Here is a 23,352-nt window from a genome sequence, read left to right on the forward strand (position 1 = left end):
CAGGGTGATAACAGGACTGAAACATCAAGGATGGGGGGCAGGTGAGCAGGGAGGAGGAGGAGGCTGGGCCCACCTTAGCTTGTATCCTACCATCCCCAGATACAAGTGTCCAGGTACTGCCCAGCAACCTGCGCTTGATGCTGAGGGTCATACTGAGATGGAGAAAGAGACAGGAGCCTGCCTTGGGCAGGAATTTGACCAGAAATCTTTGTCATCTTTTGTGGATGCTGACCCATCTGCTGTACACTTATATTTGCACACACCAAGACACCTGGTATTAGATTGTGCCTGGCAGTTTGAGCAGGATCCAGGGGTCCAGAGGTCCTTTCCTTGCTGCTGCTCTCACAGCCCAAGAAGGTTTGTGTGGGAAGCAAGCCAGGGCCAAGTTCAGATCCACTGGCCATAAGCGGACACTTTGAACTGAGTCATCCGTTTGAATTTTTCTCTTCTTGTGGTATCTGTCACATGCTGAAAAGAGTTCGTTTTCTGGGGCTGTCATTCAAAGCATCATTTTGCACCATACCATTAAAATTTTCAGAGTTTTTGCTGATTTGTGTTTATTGAAACTAAATTCATTAGGATGATGTGAAAACAGCGCTCAACTGTTTACCAAATCGGATTCTTGTTTTTGATATTTCAGTACTTCATCTGTTCTCACTTGAATGTCGTGGAATTTGTTGGTAAAGTGTTATGCAGATGAAAACCCATATTTTAGTGGAGTTTTTTTTTTAATTCAAATGAGTTTATAAGACTATTATATCCAAGGTGCTTGATTTGCCTTTGAAGCAGAATCTGTATGGATGTGAGGATACTGGAGCGTGGTTGGTCTTTGAGAGTTTTCAGACGGGCTGGAATGTTGACCCAGATCCTGGTGCCGAGTCAAACTGGTTGGAAACCTCGCCCCTGGCCCCCCCCCCCCCCCCCCCCCCCGCTTCCCCAAGTCTCCCCTCACCAGCTGAGTGAAGCAGCCCTGGGCTGGGGCTCCCTTTGTGTGAAATGGCCATTCCTGTGTTTCTTACCAGGTCCTTGGAAGACTTCAACAAAAGCACCATTCTTTCTTGGGTTTTCAACATTTTAACATCTCTGGGATTAAGCTGTGTTATAAAATTGATTGCATGCCATAGTTTAATTGACAATATTTTTTTCTTTCTTTCTTAGTGGTTTATAAGATCATGCTGGGTCGAAGATTTGATGGTATCTTAGACTTGCTGGACATGAAAGCATTTTGCACACTTTTAAGTTTTAGAATTGGGCATTTTCCAATAGAGGGACAGTTGCTCAACTTTTTAAGTTAATCAGTGAAAGCCCAGTTGTGACCACACTTGTACTTTAATGCCACAGCTGTGTGGCAACAAGAGAATTTAACAGATGCTTTTCTAGAGTTGTTGGCATCTCTTTTCAGATTTGGTTCAGTGGTCAGATAGCCTTGGATTCTGGTGTTGAGAGACCCAGTGGCCTTTACTGGTTCCAAAATAATAAACCTGTCCTGAGACTGAGTCGGAAAGTGAGTGTGGCGGAGACAACCAGATGTCCACCAGAGGTCTGTGCTTCCCTTCACAGGTGGGACTTAGTGCTGGAGAGGCTGCCCAGCCACCACCCAGGCATCTACCGCGGGCCTCAGGAGAGTCCTTGCTGCTGGAGCACTGGTGGGAATAGTGTCACTTCCTGACAGACATAATTAGACAGGGGGGCTTTACCCAGTTTCTTTCCTGGATTGTCAACTGAGTGAGGAAAGTCCAGCAGAGGATGCCTAGGATCCTGGGTCCCTGACTCGCCCTGTGAAGAGTTGCCCACCCATCAGGAACACTGACCTGTTTCTGTTAAAGAAATAAGCTTCTGTTGTGTTGAGCTGATATTCAATTTAGAGTTTGTTAAAGCAGATAGCATTAACGTAACGAGTATAGTTAGTGTGAATAGTTGATTACCTTGATAGTCAATCTAACCCCCCCCCCATGAGAAGGTGGCCCCTTCTCCCCAGCCCCAGCCTCATGGCTTTCCCTTTTCTATCCATTTATGTACTAAGTCCTGGAGATTCTGTCTCCCTCCTCTCTCTTGTTTGGGGGCTTTGCTCCTGCCAGGCTGTGAGCTCCCTGAGGGCGGGCATCCCTGAAAGGCTTCCCTGCCTCACACCTGCCAAGTGACATCCACCTGAAGGCTATGGGTGCAGCCAGGTGGCCCTGAACGTCTGATTGTCAGTCTTTGGAGAAGCTCAGAAGCAAGCCTTGGGTCTTAGAATTGTAGCAGGGCCCTGGCATGGTGTGGCAGCTCTGAAAAGGTGCCTCTCTGATCTTCTGCTTCTAGGAATGTAGTTGACTGGTGGCCCCACCTACCACATGCTAATTTGGAGTCCAGCACCGCATTCACAGAATCTGCACTCCCACGGGCTGCTCCCAGCCAGGGCCTGAGCGTGCCAGGGGCTGGGGGTTGGGGGGCAGGCTGTTCCTGTGAGACTCAGGACTCCTTTGCCCAGGGATCCCCTCTGGCCTTGAACTGCACAGCAGGCGAGGATTTTTCCCACCTGGCCTCCTTCCTTCCCTGTCTCCTCGACAAGAGTCAGACCCGCATCTCCCTCGGCTCCCTTTTCATGTTGCCCAAGAAGTCTCTTGCACGGCTCATCTTGTCTTGTGTCTGTTTTTGGAGGACCTGAACTACTAATACGCGTTGAGTTTAAAATAACGTTGGTCAGAGGGACGGTGCCCAGGAATCCTCCAGATTGGGCACAGTCTCTGTTTTCTCTCCCAGGTTGTAGTTTGCCTGCTCCTAAAATGTGAGGGTTGTGCTCACTGATTCCTAGGACCTGCCCTGCTCAGAGAGATGTAGGATTCTGTCAGGGCTTCTGGATGGTTCTGCTAGTTTTGCCTTACAGCACAGTGTGTCTTAAAGGTGCTTACTGTAGCTTCCCTGCAATCTGGGTGCAGAAGCATCAGTAATGAAAATAGAGCGGGTGCATGTTGACCTTTTGGAGTGTCCGCACCCTGTATTTTAACTGGGCGGTTGCATGTATTTTCTATACTTAATACTTTAAAAGCCTCTTGGGTGATATGAGAGGCTGGTCAGGGTAGCCCACATGTGACCTGTGCTGGGAACGCAACTTTAGACCGAGAAGTCCGACTTTTATAGGACACAGCATTTAACGACGGCCACGTTCCAGTCTCATGGCATTTAGTGGTGTTCCAAATGGGCCCGTGAAAATGGTTTTGCTCTTTGGGAGCTGTTTGCGGCCGAAAGGCTGCCCTGCCCCTGCAGAGGCTTCGGGGCGGGGCGGGGCGGCAGGGGGTCGGTTGTTCAGAAACCCTGCGGTCTGCTCTTGGGGTTCTTTTCTCCTGCCTCAAAGCCCTGGTACCTGCATGATGGAGAGGTGACTACCGTGGGGTCTACTCCGACCGAGGCCCTTTTCCTGTGCGGGGACCTCCTGTTTCAGCAGCCTGAATTAATGCCAACAGTCCCAGGTGTGTCCTGGGCCTCCTTGAATTCATAAACCTGTTCGTGGGGAGACGGGCGTTACTTGGATGCACGAGGTTCCCACACGTTGATTTGGAGTGGTGGTTTTCCCTGGGCCTCCGGCATTTCACCTCTTGGTAGAGAAATGGCCCCTGCCTCCCAGGGGTTTCTGTGGTCCTCATTCCAGAGACAGGACCTCTGTGGATTGATTAAAAGTTTCCCCAAGTGGACGTGATTCTACAGTGAACTGACATGCACCCCCCAGGCCCCCGCCTCCCCCAGGTCTGCCTGTGCTTGTTTGTGGTTCCTTTTGTTTTGTTTTCCTTTGAGGTAAAACTTAGGGGAGGTGGTCAGGGGTGTGGGAGTGGGGGCAGGAGGTAAAATGAAATGCACAGATCCTAAGTCTGCCAATCGATTTGTTTTGGCAAACACATGCACCTGTGGACCCCAAGGCCCTATCAAGATATAGAACATACTGTCACTCCAGAAAGTTCCCTCATGGCTGTTTCCAGGCAGTCCCGGCTCTAATCTCCCCAATCTCAGGCAACCACTCCCCCCCCCGCCACAACATGGTTTATTTTTCCTGTTCCAAAACTTAATATAATACTATATAATATACATATATACATGTTATACATACATGCATATTATACTATATATACCTTTTTGCAAAAGCTTTTTTTATTCCACGTAATGTTTTTGAGATTTTTGATTGCTGTAGCCTGGCTCGATTGCTTGTTCCTTATTACTTGCTGCCTAGTATTCCGCTGCAGGAACCTACCTTGCTGTTTACCCATCCACCCATTGGTGGACACTTGGGTTGTTTCCAGCTCTTGGCTATTCTGAATAAAGCTGCTGTGGACTATTCTTGTACATGTCTTTTTATGGACATATGTTTTCATTTCTCTTAGGTAAACTCCTGGAAATGGAATCGCTGGGTCATAAACTAGGTGTGTGTTTAGTTTTATAAAGCAGTTATAAAGTTTTACACTGCTACCAATCGTGTATGGAAGGTGGAGCTACTTTTTAAACCATTTACTAGACTGTTGACTTGAGGGTGGTGCCATGAGGTGGGGGGGCCGCTCTCCTCTCCCTTGGTCCCTCCACCAGCAAGACAGATGCAGAGACTGCACCATTTGCTCTGCTGCAAGTGGGCTGTGGAGTTCACCGCTCTGGAAAGAGTAACCAGGCCCTCTTTATTTAGAGGGGGCCTGCTTCTCTTGGCATCCCCTGGGTATTCAGAACGCTCGTTGATTTTTCCAGCTACATCTCTCCCCAAATACTGTGCTCTCCAGGGAAGCCTGAGGGTCAGGCCCCTTGGTTCCTGCTTCTTCCTAACATCTGTGCCCACCTTTTTGCATCCATGACTGACAGGTTGGTTTTTGGAGTCTGCTGATAATCATGTAGCAGCACATTATTTCTGGTTTGTTTCAGCGTGAGGATGCTGTCTGAGCGGCTGATCTAGACAGCTCCCTGCAGATCAGCCACCCTGTGAGCTGAGCCCTCCAAGAGCCTGGCGCCCTGGGTATGCTGGCCCCGCTGGCCTTGGAGGCCTCTGCCAGCTTCTTGAGCTCTCTCTAGGGCCAGTGCTTTCGGAGACTTGGTTTATAGGGCTACTAATGTGTCCTCTTGAGTGGATTCCATTTTATTTATTTATATCCTGCCTCTTTCAAGCAAGTACTTTGAGGACTCAAAAACATAGGATGCTGGGCCAGCTCAGGTGGCCTAGTGGTTAAGTTCAGCGCCCTCTGCTTTGGCGGCCTGGGTTCGGTTCCCAGGTGTGGACCTACATGGCTCTGTTAGTGGCCCACATACTAAAAAATAGAGGAAGATTGGCATGGATGTTAGCTCAGGGTGAATCTTCCTCAGCAAAAAAAAAAAAGGATGCTAGAAGAGGGGATGAGATTGAGGAAGGGCCAGAGCTGATAAAAAATGCAAACACAGCAACTGCAAATTTCAGGGTAGTTGGCTATTGTGAACAGCTCTCTCTCTTTCTGTTTAGAGAGACAGCATGTGTCCTTCAGCTGGTCATAAAGAGAATGCTTCATTACCGGGAGCTGTGTACAGGTATATACATCTCATTTTATTGTGCGTCACAGATAGTGCGTTTTTTTTTTTTCTCCCCAAATCCCCCCAGTACATAGTTGTATATTCTAGTTGTGGGTCCTTCTAGCTGTGGCATGTGGGATGCCGCCTCAACATGACCTAATGAGTGGTGCCATATCTGCGTCCAGGATCCGAACCCTGGGCCGCTGAAGCGGAGTGCGTGAACTTAACCACTCGGCCATGGGGCCGGCCTCTAGGCCAATTGATATTGATCAATTGAACTGGAGTGGGTCATTCTCTCTTCCAAAAAAGTATTTACTTCAGTGGGGCTTTTGATAGGTGTTTTAGAGACGATGGTTGGAATTTTACTTCGTGCCCAGGAATTGATGTGCAGGGGCAGTGTCGGGATGACTTGCTGGCCTCTCACACCTGGAGGTGGACAAGAGTTGGGGCAGGTCTGGGTGGTTCCAGTAACCCAAACTGGAAGATAGGGCTGGGTGTGGGTTTGTTTTGGTTAGAGACAGGGACTCCAAGGGGTAAGGCGATGATGACCGTGCTTGTGGGTGAGCTGAGTTTCAGGGGTAGGTGGGACCTGCAGTTGGCGAGCAAATGTCTGGAAGGCAGGTGATGAGGTGCATCCTGAGCTCCTTAGCGGGACTGGCAGAAGGAACTGATCTGGGAGCGTGTGAATGGGAGTTTAAGCAGAGTTCCAGCTCTCCTTCCGTGTCTGCGTCTCTAGCACAGGACGTTCTGTTCTTGTTGCTTGTTGGAACTCCCTGAAGACAAGGTTCTGTTGTGTTTATCTGCAGGTCTGCCTCTCTTCATAGTACCTGCCTCTCTTGTTGGAGTATCAAAATGGCGAGAGTGGTATGTGTGAGGTTCAGCTGGGAAGATGAGTGGCAGCTGAGAAAGGGCTGCTTGCTTTGACCATCAAGAGTCCACACCAGGGTTTTGGATGTATATATAAATATGCACATGTGGAATCACGCACCACGTGACAATGCTTCGGTCGATGTGGAGCACATATACAATGGTGGTCCCGTATGATTAGTACCATGTAGCCTAGGGAAGTACTGTAGGGGAGGAAGAAATTTTTCTCTACCCTTGGTTCTTCCGGCTGGTCTTAAGAATTAAGTTGCATGAGACATTAACAGGAGAAAAACAAAAAGTTTAATAACACGTATGCGTAAGAGAAACCCAGGAAAACTGAGTAACTTGCCAAAATGGCTGAAGCCCTCACCTTAAATACCATCCTCAGCTAAAGACAAAAGAAGATATTGCAGGTGAGGAAAGTCAGGGACTTCAAAGTGAAGGAAGGCAATTCACAGGTAGGTAGAAAGGAGCAAACTTTGAAAAACAAGTGTTTGGCCGTACAGAAACAGAAGAACACAGAGGGAGCCCAACAAACAGGCTTTTCTAGGTTCCTCCCTGTCTCCCACCTAGTTCCTGTGATGCTAAGGTGATAGCTGGCTTCCTGAGAGGTCTTTTTAATCCGAATTCTCTGAGGCAGTTAAGGGAGAGGTAAGAAGAGAAACTTTCTGAGTAGTTTGTTTCTTAAAAATAATCAGCCTAAAGTAATCCTCATCTTAAAGAGATGCATTTTGGAGTGGCAAATTTTGATCCCCTTGAGTACACTCTCTGATGTTTGCACAACGATGAAATCGCTTAATGATGATTTTCTCAGAACGGATCCTCGTCGTTAAGTGATGCATGACTGTATGAAGATGTATATATATATTTGGTAGGTGATAAGAATGAAACCTTGATAGCAAGGCTCAAAATGCAACATTGGAGCCCTGGAGAGTTGACTGGGAGGAACCTGGCTGATCACTTCTGTGGGCCAAGCTGTGGGGAGATGGGAGTATGTGTGGTGTTAACTAGGAAGGCTCCCTTCTTAGGGAGAGGCTGGGGGTGCAGGAAGCAATCAGAAGGGCCAGTGTGGTCAAGAAGGAACATGAACATCACTTTACTGATTGATGGGCCTGGGCCCACTCTGAATTTCAGTTCATCCATGCTTTCTGGCCTCATGGGTGGTGCTTACCAGCCCTTCTTGTCCACGCTGTAGGGGCGGAGTTTGCTGCCCAAGAAAGGGAATTTGCCTGAATCCAAAGACAAAGAGGAGTCTCCTTTATAACTCTTCCTTCTCCACCCTCTTGATTTCTTTCAAGCCCCAGTGACTGAGAATTGGCTTTGTTTGTTTCATGATTGCCTATTTTAAATGGAATTAGACCTTGCGTTCGGGAATCCTGGTGTCTTTGGGTGGCATTCCACTCCTTACTCCTGAGAAGTTGGTTTCCGAGGGGCGGAGGGACTTGCCTCAGGTCACACAGTTGGATAGGGCAGGAAAGTGTCTGCAGCTGAGGTCTCTGGACTCAGGCCTGGATCTGGGCTTTGGTTGTGAAGTGCGTCCCCTCAGCCATGGTCCTCTGCACTGCAGTCTGTTTACAAGCCTCCCCCCAGAGTTGTGGGATGTGGTCTTGGCCCCTCCCTGACCTGCCCTTCCCCTGAGTACGGCACCCCTTTCCCAGGAGGAGGCTACCTGTTGTGGTTTTGGGCTGGGTTGGGATCCATCTTCTATTTGGTCTCTTAAACCTGCCATCTTAAGGTTTGATGTTCTTAGGATCCTCCTCCAACATTGGTTGGGGGCGCTGACTTGCCCTCATTTCATCAAATTTGGGCAAGATAGCAGGAGATTGGCAGTGAAAAGCCAGTCCCCCCGACCCAGTCTTAGATTAGACTCTGAGAGCTCTCTGCTCCTCTTGCTGTCATCTCCACTGGGTCCAGGATTATTCAGATGTCAGTTCCTAGTACCGAGGTTCAGCAGTTAAGGAGTATTTGCATCCCCTTTGGACACTTGGTATGTAACATGCTTGTTACCCACACATAACTGACTTAAGTCGTTCCATCCATTTTCTTTCCGATTGCTTACTATTTGCCAGGTGCTGGGGAGGCAGGTGTGAACCAGGCTTCACTTTGCTTAGTTCCAGTGGAGTTGCTGCTCACATTTGCTTTTTACAAAAATGACACTTAGTACTTTCTTATTAAAATAATGGAGGCATGGACCATCCTGTTCTCTTCATAGTTCGCCAAACAGTTGATGTTGACAAGGTTTGCATTCCTTAAGTTGAGAAGAGGAGGAGGGCTAGAGTATGAGGCTTATCTGTATCTCTACGCCTTTCAGGAGAAAGATACATCTGTGCTCTGTGTTTAAATATAGCTCGGTGTTTGCTACTGAGTTGGAGAATAAGCAATTGAATATGTAGGTCATTGACTTAGGAGAATGAGTTCGGAGTTTGCTTTGCATCTGATTAACAGTGTCTTACAATTGGGCCGTTGATGCTATGCCAAAATTGGGTTACGCAGAGTTCAGCAAGATAGCTGGGAGGGAAACTGTGGGAATCATAAGAGGATACCTTTGCCCCCTTAAGGCATTGGGGGTGTGACTTGGTGTCGGGCCCTGTGGGTCACGGCCAGCTGCAGTGGCACCAACCACTCTGGAGTTAGATGGGGAGAGAGAGCGGCTGGGTGCTTGCTCCTGAGCAGATCCATCAGGAGCAAGGGGAGAGGGCTATTCTTAATCAGGATAAATGCCAGCGGTGTATTTTAATACAGGCTTGGTTCAGAACACACTGTTTGGAATTGCATATTTAAAAGGAAGCTGCCATCCCCTTTCGAAGGTATGTGACATTTAAAAGATCTGTGGCAGGAAATAGGCTTGACAGCTTCAAATTATATTTGAAAGAGTTTTTCTTTTAAGAAAGAAAATGATTACTTCTATTTTAAATGTCATCGCAAAGACATAAACATGTTTAATCAAATTATATATTTAATTTATATGGGCTGTAATTTTTATTCCTGTGGAAGAGTCGCTGGTTAATTCTTTGGCGGCTTGGAAGCTGGGCAGTGTTGGTGATTTGAAAGCTGTTCAGCTTTTTGAGTAAATGACTATTGAAGGGTTGGTTTATAGAATCTGAAAAAATAATATTATTCTTGAAATATGTTTTCATGGGTATGCTTGTCCCTAATGGCACATTTTGGGGAGAGGGAGGTGCCTTCATTATTGTCACTGGGAGACATTGAGGATAAACTCCTGTGGAATTTAGAAATTGGAGAAAGCTAACCCTGCAGACAATGACGGCGGAAACAGCAAAGACGCTCCTGTAATTTTCTTCTTTTGGATTCTTTGAATCAGCAGGGAGTTACCAGGGAGTGTAAGCAGTGTGTGCCAGCTCTCCTTAAAAGGGAGGCCACGGGGGATCTCGAAGGACAGACGCGAAACTCCACAAAGGACCTTTAGGTTGATACAGTGTGATTAAGTTTTGTCACAAAAGGCTGATGTGGAGTTCGAGGGCACCAGCAAGGTCCCCAGGCTGCTGGAAAAGCAGGAATGTCGCTGTGGGTCAGCTCGGGCAGGTGGCTCGCCTGGCCCTGGTGAACTACTAGGACACTCCAGCTCCAGAACTTTCTCTGAGCGAGCTGGGTGTTGGAAGGTGGCCAGCCCAGCATACAGCCGTGTGTCAGCCAAGGACGGTCTTGGCCTGTTCCAGCCTGCTGCCTGTGGTTTCGCTTTAGCCCGGCTCTGTCAGGGAGTCCTGGCGTCCTCGCCCGTGTGCCCACTTGCCCAGTGTAGAGCCGCCTTGGGGGCTGGTTTTGTCCCTCGTCCTCTCCAGAGCTTTTCCACCAGAGAAGGCGCCCTCTATCAGACGTGACCTGGGGAGCCCTGGGTGCCTGGCAGCAGCTGGGAGAGAGAACCCAGTCAGTTGTGCCCGTTCCCAGGAAAGAACTTACGTAGCAAGCATCTTTGCCAACTTCAGTGGAGAAGGTCAGGGTTCAGGAGCTGTGAGCTCTGGTTCCTGAGGGGCAGGATGGGCTCCTGGGCCAGAGAAACTGATCCTAGTTCAGTGCGTGAATCGTGTCAACAGGCTTGGCTCATTTTTGTAAGCACCAATCCAGTGAAGAAAGGAATTGCCTTCTTTATTGGTCTACGCGAGCCAAACTAAACAAACAAACCAAAAAGACAGGGCAAACCTGCTTATTATTTTTGTAATTAAACTTATTATTTTGAAGTAATCATAGAACCACATGTAGCTGTAAGTGAAGTCATACCCTTTACCTAGTTTCCCCCATGGTCACATCTTGCAAAACAATAGTAACAGACCAGGAAATTAGTGTCGATACAATCCACAGCTATTCAGGTTCCAGAGCGTTGTATATATTCATTTGGGTATGAATTTACCTCTGTGCAATTGTATCACGTGGATAGGTTCCAGTATGCACCACCAGAGTCAAGATACAGAACGGTTCATTATAGCCACACCCACTTCAGGTGGCCAAGACAGTTCATGGCAGGTGCACGTGGTTGTCCACGGGGCTGGCTGGCTTCCAAGACGCAGCTCACTCAGAGAAAGTTCGAGAGTTGGCATGTCCTTCCCCCTTCCCAGTCCCTAACCCTGACAGCCGCTAATCTGTTCTCCATCTCTGTGATTTTGTCATTTAAGAACGTTATATGGATGGAATCAGAGAACATGTAGCCTTTTGGGATTGAGCTTTTTCACTCAGCACAGTTCCATTTGGGATTCATTCAAGGTGTCGCATGTGTCACTAGTTTGTCCCTTTCTACTGATGAGGAATATTCCATTCAAAGATTTTTGACCCAGTTGTAGACGGGAGCACTGGGTAAGAGGAAACCCGTCTTAGAGAAGACCACTCTTCCTCGCTTGATGTCAAGGGGAACTGGGCGTCTCTGTCCTCCGCTTAGCTGGCCCCATTTCTCGGCAAATTTCCTGGGGTGATGCTCGGAGTAGCTGGTGCCACATTGGCTTTTCTGGTTCAGGAAACCAGCGGAAAAGCCCCTTTCATCCTGTGAGTTTTGTTTATCTGTGTTGTGTGTTTCTGCAGTGGACTTTGACTGAAATATGTGGAGAAATAAAACATGATTGAATTTTGACGTTTATTAGCAGTCACGCTATGGCAGCACGTGGGGTGCGGGCCTGATGCACAAAGGAAGTAGAGGCTGTGTCGGCATGGTTTCTTTAGGAGGAAGCCCTGGGCACCTGGGTGGCTTTGGCATGCTTTCATGAGAACTGTAAAATTATGAGTCCCGAGAATCTTATTTCAAAATGAAAATTTTGAGTTGTCGTTCCTTCAGAAAGCAAATTTGCACCGTGTTTTGAACATATATACATGTGAGTTTATTTACACATTCATCATATGAGTGAGGACAGCATTTATGAATTATTACCCCCATGAACATCCATGCTAAAACGTTGTCTGTACTTTCAAAATTAATGAAATGCAACTGAATAATTAGGTATGTGTGGAAGTTATTTCAGCCTTCCCAGCGTTATTTACTTGATGCCTATGAATGAATAGATAGTATTTACATGCTCTTTTGAGGCTCTGCAGTTCTCTTTGCCTAGAGTAACACTGTTGCTGCTGGTTGCAGGCAGTGCTGCCTGATTTGGGACCTAGGAAGAACCTGGACTGAAAACCCACCTGGTGCTTGGGATGGGCTCACACAGCTGTGGGGGCTGCGGGTGTGCCTAGGTTGGTTGGGCTGTTGGCTTTTCTCTCTTTGTCCTGGATCCCTCTGGGTAAGAGGATGCAGCATTTGTGTCAGAGACCAACACAACTGGGTGGTCTGCACTCTGGTCGGATGTGAAGGGGCTGTTCTGTTGTGGGTGTCGGGCTCTTTGGGGGTTTACACCACTGTGAAGTGTTCCTGACAGCGTCGGAGTGGGGAGTGGGGAGGACTGAGTCAAGACAGATGTTACCTCTGTCTCTGATGGGCTGGGTGGTTTCCACATTCCCAGATGAGACAGTCTCTGAGGTCTCTGGCCCTGGGGTTTATTGTTAAGAATAGAACTGTTGCCCCTAAAGGAAATACATTTTGGCCCCATGACATTACCTTCAGTTAGACCTTTGGGTGCTTCCCTCCAGTGTGTTTGCAGAGCTGTTCTGTGTGCTGTTCCTGCAACAATGCCCTGCCTTGTCGTAGACATTACATGTTGCAGGTGCAGCCGCTGCGCCATCTGATGGCAGTGATGTACTTCCTTTTAAACTTAAATCTCCCCTGAACCTGGAGGTTTGGGTTTGAATAAATTTAGTTTGAAGTAAAACAAAACCTAATTTCTTTAGGCCTTTTTTCTGTCCGGGACTCTGAGTTTTTGAACTCACTTAGTCCTGTTAGTAAGGTGTTTGTGAAACAATAGAGCGATTTCGGTGCTTCCAGTGGGCCGTGCACCGTGTGAGCACTTTACCTGCAGTGTCACCTGTGATGCCCACAAAGGAGGTACTGATGGTCCCATCCTGGGCTCATCTGTGAGGAAGCGAAACCGGGGGTGAGGGGACTTCTCTAGGGCCGCTCGCAGCCTCATTCCGGAGCTCTTAACCATTGGTTGGTTGGTTCTCTAAGATGAAAGTTGGATTCTGTCTCTGCTCGTGTTGAGCTGACCAACTAACCCAACCACCAACAGGCACAGCAGGCGGTGTCTTCTACGACACGTGAGGGGTGGGGGCAAGGACACAGTGGGCAGCGGGCTCAGCGGGGCTCTCCCGCAGTTTCACTGCCCTGCTCAGCATTCTGCATGTAGCCTAAGGCAGGTCACTCTTCTCGCGAGTAAGTTTTCAGAGATCGTGGACTTGGCCGTTTGATTCTCAAGTCATAATGCCTTTCTTTATGCTTCTCCCTGCTGCTGCGTCTGCAGTCTAATCTGTGGCCAGGAACTTAGCTGGAACCTGTGAAGTCTGCCTGGGCTTCACCCGGTGGTGCTTAAGTCCCGTCCTCTGCAGTGGGTTCTGGTTGACGGTGGGTCCGGAGCTCCCCACTGGGGCTGAGGGATCCCACTGCATTGGCGCCTCCCCCTGTCCGTACCCCCTGGGATTCTCCCAGGTTGATTGGCCACTGGAACTCAGACGTATGCGTCGGAATCCCCAAGAGGGACACCCTTTTTCTAGATTGAACTTGCGTGGGGATAGAGGGGATCCCTTAATTCCTTCGAAACCCACCATGGTAGTGCAGCCGTTCTTAGGGACTACCTCCTGATGGAGGCATCGTGCAGTGTTGCCACGGCCTGGGAACCGAGGCAGCCTCTCTCTTCAGCGTTCCCAGCTTCAGTTCCCTCTCTCTTGAGGTAGGAGCCCACAGCATTTCACTGTGCTTTTTCCAGATTGCAGCAAATCTGTTCTTTGCAGAACATGCAGAAATATAGGAACGTATGAAGAAAATTAAAATAATAGACAATTTTTATGATCTGAAAGACATATTTTAAAAATCACCTTTAATTTTAGCATGGAAAAATAACTTTTAACACTTGGGGTGTATTTTCTGTATCATACATATATGTATACTCTAAAAAAAGAAATTCACTGTTGAAAGAATATTTTAAAATTTATGTAAGATTTGGATTCTATATGTTTGTTTCTCCATTTAGCCTGTAAGTGTTTTTCCTATGTCGTTAAATGTTTTTGAATTTTTAAAACTAAATGAACTGGAGATACAGATATAATATATTATGATATATAGATGTGACTTGATAGCCGCATATCTCTATAGTTATCCAACTATTTTCTCTTTTTGACATCTTAGATGGTTTCTTATTTTTATGTAAATCTTGACTCCTCATCTGATTACTCTCTAAGGGGTAAAACGGGGTTGGGGGTGGAACCTAAGCTTTCAGCAAAGGTGCCCTCCATTCTCCCACCGCAGTGGGGGTTTATCTTGCCAACTCTTCAACATGTGGCTCCCTCATCAGTGGGTTTTGTTTTAAAGATTGTTGGCTGATGGGTTTTATGTCGCTGTGCTGAGCTTCAGGAGACCCTCTGCTTGCCGTCTGACCCCGTGGCCCCTGTAAAACAGGGTGTCATTGGGGCGCCTGACAGAAAGAAGCCTAGACAACACCTCTTCCTCTGTGGTGCCCTCTGCTGTACCAGGGAGAGAAGCCTGCCGGGGCATCCTTTCAAGATGCCTGATAGGTTAGACGTCACCACTAGCTCAGCTCTGTTCTTGGACTAGCCCATCTCTCCTTCCATTCCTTCTGACAGGTTCCGGACCAGCTCTCAGAGGTTTGCGCACCTGGGCTAATAGCTTTCTTGTTCAGTTACCTTGCGGAACCAGGAAAGGCCATCCATGAGACACCTGCAAGTGTCTTTTTGCCATGTGCGTTTAACCTGTTCCTCTTGCCGGCCACAGGGGCCTGATAGGTCCACTGAGATCTCAGCGTCCAGGTTTCCCGTTCAGCCAGGCTGATTTTGAGGGGGTCCCGGCCCCCTAGCCAGGACTCCTCCCACTCCTCTGGTCTTTTCTGAGTCAACAGGCAGCTTCCTGGCCTGTCTGACTTTCTTATGTGGACACGTGGGGCACAGCCAAGCTGCTGTGAGCCGAGGGTCAGGCTGCTCAGGCCAGCTGCCTTCCCTTCCAAGGCCAGTTTGGGGTGTGGGATTGCAGCTTGAATTCCCAAAATGACGTCATTGTGTGTGTGGGTTGCTGCTCATGGACTCACTTTTTTTTCCCTTTCAAAACTTGGCCTGTGCCAGCCCTATCAGCAGTACCCATTTATCAGTTTGCTTTCTGTGTTCGTTTTTCCAGTTCTTTCCGTTCCCCTTTGCCCCATCTGGCAGCCTCACGCTCTTGTTTGTGTCCATTGCTGGAGCCACTGAGAGTGGGGCGTTTCTCCAGCAGATTGAAGCCCAGCAAGTGCTACCAGGCTGCTCCTGGTTACCCAGCCCGTCTCAAATCTGCTGTCTCTGAAGGGTACAAAAGTAAAAAGCTGAAGATGGAGCAGAGGAAGGGACACATTAATTGACTGCATCTGAGACAGCACTGAGAAAATATCCTATTTTGTTTTCCTTAAAAAAGTGGCAGAGTTCCAAGCCTTCCCTTACAGCTTTCCACTGGCTGTCCTTATATTTGAAGACAAGAGTTCTAAAATCTTGGCTCTTGGTCCTTTTCACATTCTTAAAACTTAAAACCAGCTGAACATATTTAATATTACAAAATTTCCACAAACATTCTCTCCCTAAAGACTGTGTGTGTAAAGTTTCTGCCTGGAGGGCATTTTTCTTATTGAAGTCAAAACTCTTGGACATTGGGAGATTATAATGAAGTGTTGATTTGACCCTAAGTGTCTCGATGCCAGCTTGGGCTGTGTGGGGACTTGGAAGGAATTAGCTTTCAGGGTTGGCTTTTCTCCCCCATGAATAAAGGATAATTGTTTCAAAGCTAATTCATATGGTTTATTTATTATTAGGCAATAGTGGGTGGAACTGAATCCTGAGAAGGAATAACCTGGCCATGCTGAGGTGAAGGTGTCTCGGGTCACCGTGTGAATTCTGTCTTAGCCAATCTCGGGATGTGTAGCTCTTGGTGGACGTTGCTGTTTCCTGGGTTTTTACCATGTGACAGCCAAACCAGAATTCCACACTGCGTCGTGCCTGATGGGCTGTGCTTTTTGGGGTTGAGTTAATAACCAAAGACTGGGCAGGCGCATAAAATACACATGGGGAGGGAGTGGGGGCGCCATCCCAGGCCACTTGGGCTTGTTCCTCAGTGTCACCCTGAGGTCCTGGTTAGAGGGCAGATCACACGTGTGGCCCAGCGTGGTGAGCCCTGGGGCAGAGGAGGGGCGAGGCCGAATCCCAGCCGCTGCCCGCCCCACCCCTCCCCTCCCTCTGTTGCTCAGAGATGCCCGTCTGTGCCCCCAGCATGCAGATTGCCTCTCCCTGCCCAGGCTGCTGGTGGCCGCCCCGATGCTATCCTGTTTCTGCTGTGGGTCGTTTTGCACCGCACAGCCTCAGAGCAACTCTGAAGGGGAGGGCAGATGAGAGGTGGGAGTTCAGGGAGTGGAAGGTCACCCTCACGGTGGGAGACCTGCTGAGGGTGGCCAGTGTGTGGGCGAGGAGCCACTCAGCTGGCTGGGCTGGGTGCGGAACAGGGAGCCCAGTGCCCCTCCCTTGTCGTTCTGGAGCAGGGGCCCTGGGTGCTCACGGCACCCTGTGAAAAGCACTCCTGGTGCAGCTGCGTGTGGCCCAAAATTAACGCCTGCGTACTGTCTGTGTGTGTGTCTGTGTGTCTGGCCGGAGGGACTTCCTGCTGATACAAGCAGGTCAGTTTTGGAGGGCAGGCATTTGGTTTCTCTGTGAACTTCTGGGTTCCACATCTGCCTGAGACTTCTTGCCATCTGCTGTTCGAAATAGTTGTGGGGATCTGCTGTAGATTCATGGGAAGGCCCCTGGCACCCACTTCCCATGCCTTCATGTCCCTATTGTGGCCCCATCACGAGAGTCACTCCATTCTCGCACAGGCTGACACCCCAAAACAGTACTATGGGGCTGGTGTCTGGAGCAGAGGGGTGACTAGATGGAAATAGGGCTTGCGGGGGCTGGACATACAGACCTTCAGGTCACGATGGGCTCCTTGGCTGGGCAGGGTGAGCCTTCTCTGGAGCTGTGGCTCAGGTTCCTTTTCTGTGGGTCCCTCTGGGCAGCAGCCCCGGCTGGGCCGCCCTTCCCCGAGGCACGGTGGGCAGCAGGATGCCATGAGGTGGGGCCTTGCAGCTGCGGGAGGAGGCGCACTTCCTGGAGGCAATCTGTTAGCAGGGCTCAGTTGTAAATTTGATAACAACGGGAGCCCTCTTGAGAGCGCCGGCCCACCGCATCTGTGCCAAGAGAACATTTACAAGAGAAGGCCAGGATTCTGGATGGCTCTTCACCCAGTCCCCTGTTCTTTTTGGGGCGTAGCCCTGCTTGCATACAACTCAGTGAGGTGAGGATGAGGCCACCCTCCCAGGGGAGCGTGTCGTCTCCTCAGTGACCCAGTGAGGAGTGTTGGATTCTTGTGCTAACTATGAGCCATTTGTCTCATGATACGGGCAGAGGTGAGTTTGATTCTTAGAAGATGCTGATGAAAACTTTGTCCTAGAGTCATGTGCCAAGTCTGATGATGACTAGTGTTTACTGAGTACTTGCTGTATGCAGGCTCCAGGCCCAACTTCCTTGTCTCTTTGAAAGGGCCCTGCCCATCTCAGGCAGGACGGAGTCCCAGAGAGTTGTTCGTAGTGGCCTGTGGGACCTGGGATTCTTCTGTGTGGTGTCCTGGCAACCCCACACTCCCTCCCTGTCCCCTGCCACTAGCCCTTTACTGCAGTAAATTTGTGACTGTCTTAAGGGATGGTTTTGCGGACTACTTTCTGGTTTTCTGTTTAAGTAGTCACTGTTAATGGGCCCCCTGGATCCGAGGCGAGCGTAGTATGGAGAAGGGCAAGCCCCATGGAAGCCTCCAGCAGCTTCCAGATGAGGTTGGTGTTCTCCCGGGCACCCGGGCCTCCTGCGTCTGTTCACGTTTACCGCTTGGGGACTTTTCTCCTTCTCATGAATGCCCAAGCCCAGCACGCTCTTCCTCACTGGCCATCCTGGAGAGGAGGAGGCAGGAACTTCTGCCCTTAAACGGGGTGAAGCAGCCCCCGCCACCTGTGGCAGGACAGCAGAGGGGCATTTTCAAGCCTAGATAACCCAAGTGTGAGTCAGTCAGAGCACAGAATCCAGGTGGGGTCCAGGGCAGGTCCCGAGTTGTAACAAGAGCTGGCACATTAAAGCCTTGGATGCAAGAAACAGCATTAGAAATAATTCATGCAGAGTAAGTGTGAGAAAGTGGGCACTTGGTTAGGTAAATGTGCCGACGGTGCTGGCGGAGCCCAGGCTGAGCCGCCCCAGTGCCCTCTCCTCTCTCGACAGTTTGGTTGGTGGAGGGCTTTGATGCTGTGCAGGGCACGGAAGCAGAGCACAGGAGCCATTCCAAAAGAGGGCTGAAGCTCAAGTGAGGGCAGGACTGGTCCTCCTGGAATGAGCCAGGGCGGAGTCTCTCAGACCCTCCTCCAGACCTTTTTAGAGCAAATCTTAGGGTCTAATCAGATTTTCCAGGGGTTCATCTCATTCAGTTTCAGAAAAGTAGGCTTAACTATATACCTAAAATGTAATTTTCATGTGCCTGACTTCACAGAAGAAACTGAAAATCCAGGTGGAGGGGACCCTTCTAGGCATTGTGTCTTAAATTGTTAGTTTCCTGTGTGTAGAAAACCCCAGGTCCACAGCTTTGTTCAGAATCTTCTAGGCTCTGGGTGCTGCTGTTCCTCTCCTGTGGGTGTGGGGGGGGTGCCCACCCCTCATTGTCATCACCTGTAGGTGGAACACGTTTACCAAGTGATGCTTAATAGACTTACCCAGGTTGATGGCACAGGCCGAAAGTAGGAGGCCTTCTCCCTGGCCAGAAGCAGCTGAGTCACCTGGGAGCCGACTGGCGTGTCCTCACCGAGGCCAAATTACTCAGTGGAACAGCCTGCTTAGGCTCCTGTGGGTGCTGGTTTAGGAGCGGTGGTGATTTTAATCAGCTAAGTCATTTCTGTGTCGTCTTGTAGACTCCTGGAAGTTCTTAGAGAAATTCTGCCAAGAAAATTTCCCCTGGCGAATCTGCGGGGCGCTGCTCCACGTTGTACTGTCATCAAGCATCTACTGAGACAAGTGTTTTTGAGTTTTTAGCCTTTCTGTAGCTCCAGTCTTTTTAAGTACTTCTTTCTGCCTTCAAGTAACAATGGACGCTTGCTTTAAAGATTCCGACAGTCTCCCAGGCCTTTTCATGTTATTAATCCGCTAAATAAGCCATCACCGTTTGCTCGGGCAGTCTGCAGGCTCTCCCGAATTTCTGGCTTGAAATTCCTTGAAACCTCACCTCCTCTGTGAAGCCTTCTGCACAGGCACAGTTGTCTGTTCCTTGTTTAATTTTACGTGAAGTATCTCAAATTAAGAGTCTGTGCCTGTCACTAAGATTAATTAGATGTTAATATGTTGCTTTATTTGTCTTCAGATCTTTGTTTAAAAAACAAGAAGTGGGCCAGCCCCGGTGGCCTAGTGGTTAAGTTCGGGGTGCCCCAAAAGGGACCACCCCTTCACATATATATGTATACATATCTATGTATAACTTTCTTGTATTTTTGGAGATTCTTTCTTTACATATATATGTATCCATAAACATTTGACTGTCTACCTTGCAAAGCATTGGAAATGGAAGAAGGAAGCTCATGACATGCAAGGACAAGCAATACTATACAGGGAATATAACTTCTGTTATGCAGTGAATTAGTTAAATATTTGATTTCCTACTATGTTCCAGATATGGAGAAATCCAGAGATGAATATCATGGAATCTAGGTGTTTAACGGTTAGAGACTTGGGGATGGGCAGGGGATGAAGCAGCCTGGCCATCAGAGTAGGGAGGGTGTTACAGGAGATACCTATGAGATGAGTTTTGAAGGGTGGATAGGAATTTGCTAGGCAAACTGTTGCCACCTTAAAAGAATGATCCTTTGGCTGTAGTACGTGCTTAGTTAACGGGAAACTGCACTGAGTCCTTAGACTAAGGCTTGAGACTATTGAGAGCCTATGCCTGTCCCTCCTTTCCTAGCACTTAAGAGGGTAGAATGTATCCTGCCTCCCCACGCCCCCCCCCCCCCCAGCTTCCTTGAAGTAGAAAGTCTGGGGTATGAGGTGATGTGGGGGCGCAGTTGGGATGAGCTACTCCTTGACCTTGGGTGTATGGTAACCCTGACTGGAGAGGCCTCCCTTTTCCTGAGTAGTTCTTGAGAACCGTTTTGCCGTTGACTTGGTTCTAGTTGTGAAGCAGGAGCTGGCTGATGTCGGAACCCTCGAATGCTCCGCTTCATTACATTACAGAGAGAACCACCCAGCAGTGTGGTTTCCTTTGGAATGGGGAGTGGACAGGCCTGGGAGGTCCAGTGGTTCCTTTCTCTGACTTGCTGCACAATCGTGCAGGACATGTCACAGGATTGGATCTCAAGAGATGAGCCCATTGTTTTAAAAGAGGAGAAAATCTATGAACTGTATCTTGGCTTCCTAAGATTTGAATGGTTTGAAAAGTAGAGTGTAGCTGGGACGCTGCTTATGGTCATTTCATACATATTGTAATATAATACCATTCGAATCCTGATTGACCGTAAGGTAGACTGGGAAAGGGTCGGCAGTGGCTGTAGCAGTTCATTTCCGTGAAACGGACTTCTCCTTTCTCGTGGGACTTGAGAAAGACTACCTTAAGATATGGACACTGCAGTCGCATAGCAACCCCAGTCTTGAAACTCGGTCTGTTCTGCGTGGGAAAACCACAGAAAAGATACCTGGCCGGGTCTGCTGCCCAGGGGTTTGCCTTTTCTGTCGGCCTCAGGACGAGTAACTTCCCCACCTGCCGCTCCCACAGCTCTGTGTGTACAGGAAGTGGTTCAGATAACGTGATGGCACCGTATATTTCCTCTTCATTCCACGTATAGTAAAATAAATGTGAGGGCAGTTTAATGCATCACCTCATTTCATATTGCATTTGCCAAGAAAGTGCAATTTTATTGAACATTAGGATTGAATTCTTAACTGAGTAATCAATTTCAGTAGTAAGTTAAAATGCCTTCTATTAATGGACAACTGCGACCGTTAATCAGAGTTTCAGTGGATTAACAGTTGTCAGCATTTATGCTAATAGCACTTATAACTTATAAACCATGGGCTTATGAATTGCACTTTATAATTCCATATTTCTCAAACTGTTGGTAATACTTTTTGCTTGAAGGTATCGATTGTTTTGTCCCTTTGCTTGCTTCTTGGAGATGTAAAGAAAGCTAAATGACATTTTCACGCTGATGAGACAATATCACCTTCTGGTTTGGCACACTTGGCTTTGTGTCAAAATAGATGGAAAGGGTTCATTTGTTCTGGTGCTCTACTGTTTAATTTGATCTGGTGTGTGACTAAAGCAAGACAAATAGTATTTTTAATGAAACCATTTAATAACTTCTGGTAGCTTAGAATCAAAGGCATTGGAAAAATGCAATTAAAGGATGGCTAGATGTAAACAGCAAAAAAAATCACTGCTTCTGCTTCACTGACCCAGTTCATTTTGCTTTCAGGGTTTCATCGCCTTAAATGGTTTTGAACCAATGAAGCTGGATTCCCTTAAAAAGACAGACGGCCCATCGTGTGAACTGTAGAGTTTGTGGACAGATTTATATTGGTGAGTTATTGTACAATATCTCCAGGTAAAAGTTCAGGTTTTCTAAAATCCCCTTTGGAATGTGTTTTCAATTAGTTGATGACTATGGATCGCCGGCAGCCTCCGGATGTTTCATTGGGATGTCTAATAGCAGGATCATATTGATTGTCTTTCAATTAATTGCATCTGGTATTTTCATTTGTCAAAAGCAAAATACGTGTAATTAACTCTGAAGCAGTATAGTTCAGTGTAAAGTGATTGTTGCTGCTGCCGAAGAGATAAGTCAATGAAAATTATACGACTAGGAAACTTAAGGCACAATGGAAGTCGTGTCAGGAGCTCTCGACATATTAATTACAAAGAATAAAAATGAATTAGAGAAATAGTCTCTTGCCACCACAGTGGCTCAAATAAAATGGTAGACGGACGTCTTTGGAAAGAAAACAGCTTGCTGATGATGGCACATCTTTAATGAGCTTAGATTTTTAGAGTCACCAACCTCTAGGATGTCTTGGACAGATAATGATTTTTTCTGGTGGAGTTGACTGGGCGTGTGGGTGTGTGCTGAGGAGAGCATTCCATTCTGTCTGCCCGCGTTTGGAGTGTGGTTGAGAAAATATCAATTGATGCAGTTCAGTCCTCCACCCATGGCAAGGTTTGGGGATCCTGAGTTTAGTTTCAACACACCTCTAGCCACTTTTCACAGAATCTGGATCTTACTCAAAGTGGCGACTTCTCAGAAGTGATTGATTTTTATCCTGCTGAAAAAAAATATTTTCTCTTTGAGCTAACAACATCATTGTAAAGCAAGAAAAAAGAATGTGTGAGCAAATTGTCTCAGTGTCCTTTCCGTCAACCCCCTAGGCTGTTGCCTGAAGTGTTGCGTGGGACAGAGTCTCTGGCTCAGAGAAAGGTCGGGTCCACCACCGGTGCACTTAGGCCTAACTTCCCTCAGGGCTGTGAGCACCAGTGGGCAGCTGCCTGGGGGGCCGAGCTGACCCTTATCCTGAACCCACCCAGCTGAGTGGCTTGTGGCCTGGGGAAGGGTCTCATTCTGTGTCTCCCTCCCTTTTCCCATGGAGCAGGGTCAGTTGGCGACACTGAGGCAGCTACCCAGGACCTAGGCCTGTTGAGTCTGCTCACCGACAGGTCACCTCTTCTAGGCATTTGAAAGCCTTTTTTGTGAATTGAGTGGTTGGCCTGGGATGGTCACCAAGATCCCTTGTCTTTTAAGATTTAGTTTGATGTAGAAGTCTGGAAACTTTCTTAGGAGTGATCTGAGAAGGCTTGCCCGGCAGAAGGCCACAGCAGAACATGCAATTCACAGAGGGTTATTTATCAGGGGAGACTCTGTGATCCTTGAACAATTCTGAGAATCTTATCAGTGGGAAGTTGAGAGACTAGAAATATCGTTGAACCTTCTTTGAGGGGAACATGGGTGTATTTATTAGTAAGTCATGATGGTCACTCAACCATATACATCCAGTTTTGCCTTTCAAGGCCAACATTTATTTATTTTCTGATTTTCACTCCTCCTTCTTAAAGAAACCTTTTCTCTTTAGACCCTCTGTGCTGGACTCTGCCCAGGATTCTCAGGCAGAGACATTGTTGTACAAATTCTTTGTGAGCCTTGGGTTGGCAGGTGTTAGTTCCAGTATTGAGTGCTGGGGCTGAACATGTTTTCAGTGGGTCACAGTGATGGAAATCCGTCTGACTTCCATAGGTGTCCATTCCCATGTGCGAGCACTGGCCATGCCCAGTCCTGGAGTCCTTCATCGAAAGGTGCCCGAGACTCACCTGCTGGTGGGGGATCATCTCGCATG

The 23,352-nt window shown here is 48.1% G+C and overlaps 1 protein-coding gene across 8 annotated transcripts in view; it reads left to right on the forward strand.

Moving 5' to 3' along the window:
• Nucleotides 1-23,352, forward strand: part of CTBP2 (C-terminal binding protein 2) — a 165,856-nt gene that overhangs the window by 27,683 nt on the left and 114,821 nt on the right. For 6 of the 8 annotated variants that reach the window (XM_044749008.2, XM_070481220.1, XM_044749020.2 and 3 more), the window contains one exon: nucleotides 21,447-21,550. The gene's annotated coding sequence lies outside the window, so the exon portion shown is untranslated. Of the gene's footprint in view, nucleotides 1-5,448; nucleotides 5,509-8,974; nucleotides 9,165-21,446; nucleotides 21,551-23,352 lie in introns of those variants that run through there. The other 2 variants (XM_070481241.1, XM_070481233.1) reach the window with 2 other exon arrangements.

The sequence above is a fragment of the Equus asinus genome, chromosome 2 (genome assembly GCF_041296235.1).
Source record: "Equus asinus isolate D_3611 breed Donkey chromosome 2, EquAss-T2T_v2, whole genome shotgun sequence".
NCBI classification, from domain to species: domain Eukaryota; kingdom Metazoa; phylum Chordata; class Mammalia; order Perissodactyla; family Equidae; genus Equus; species Equus asinus.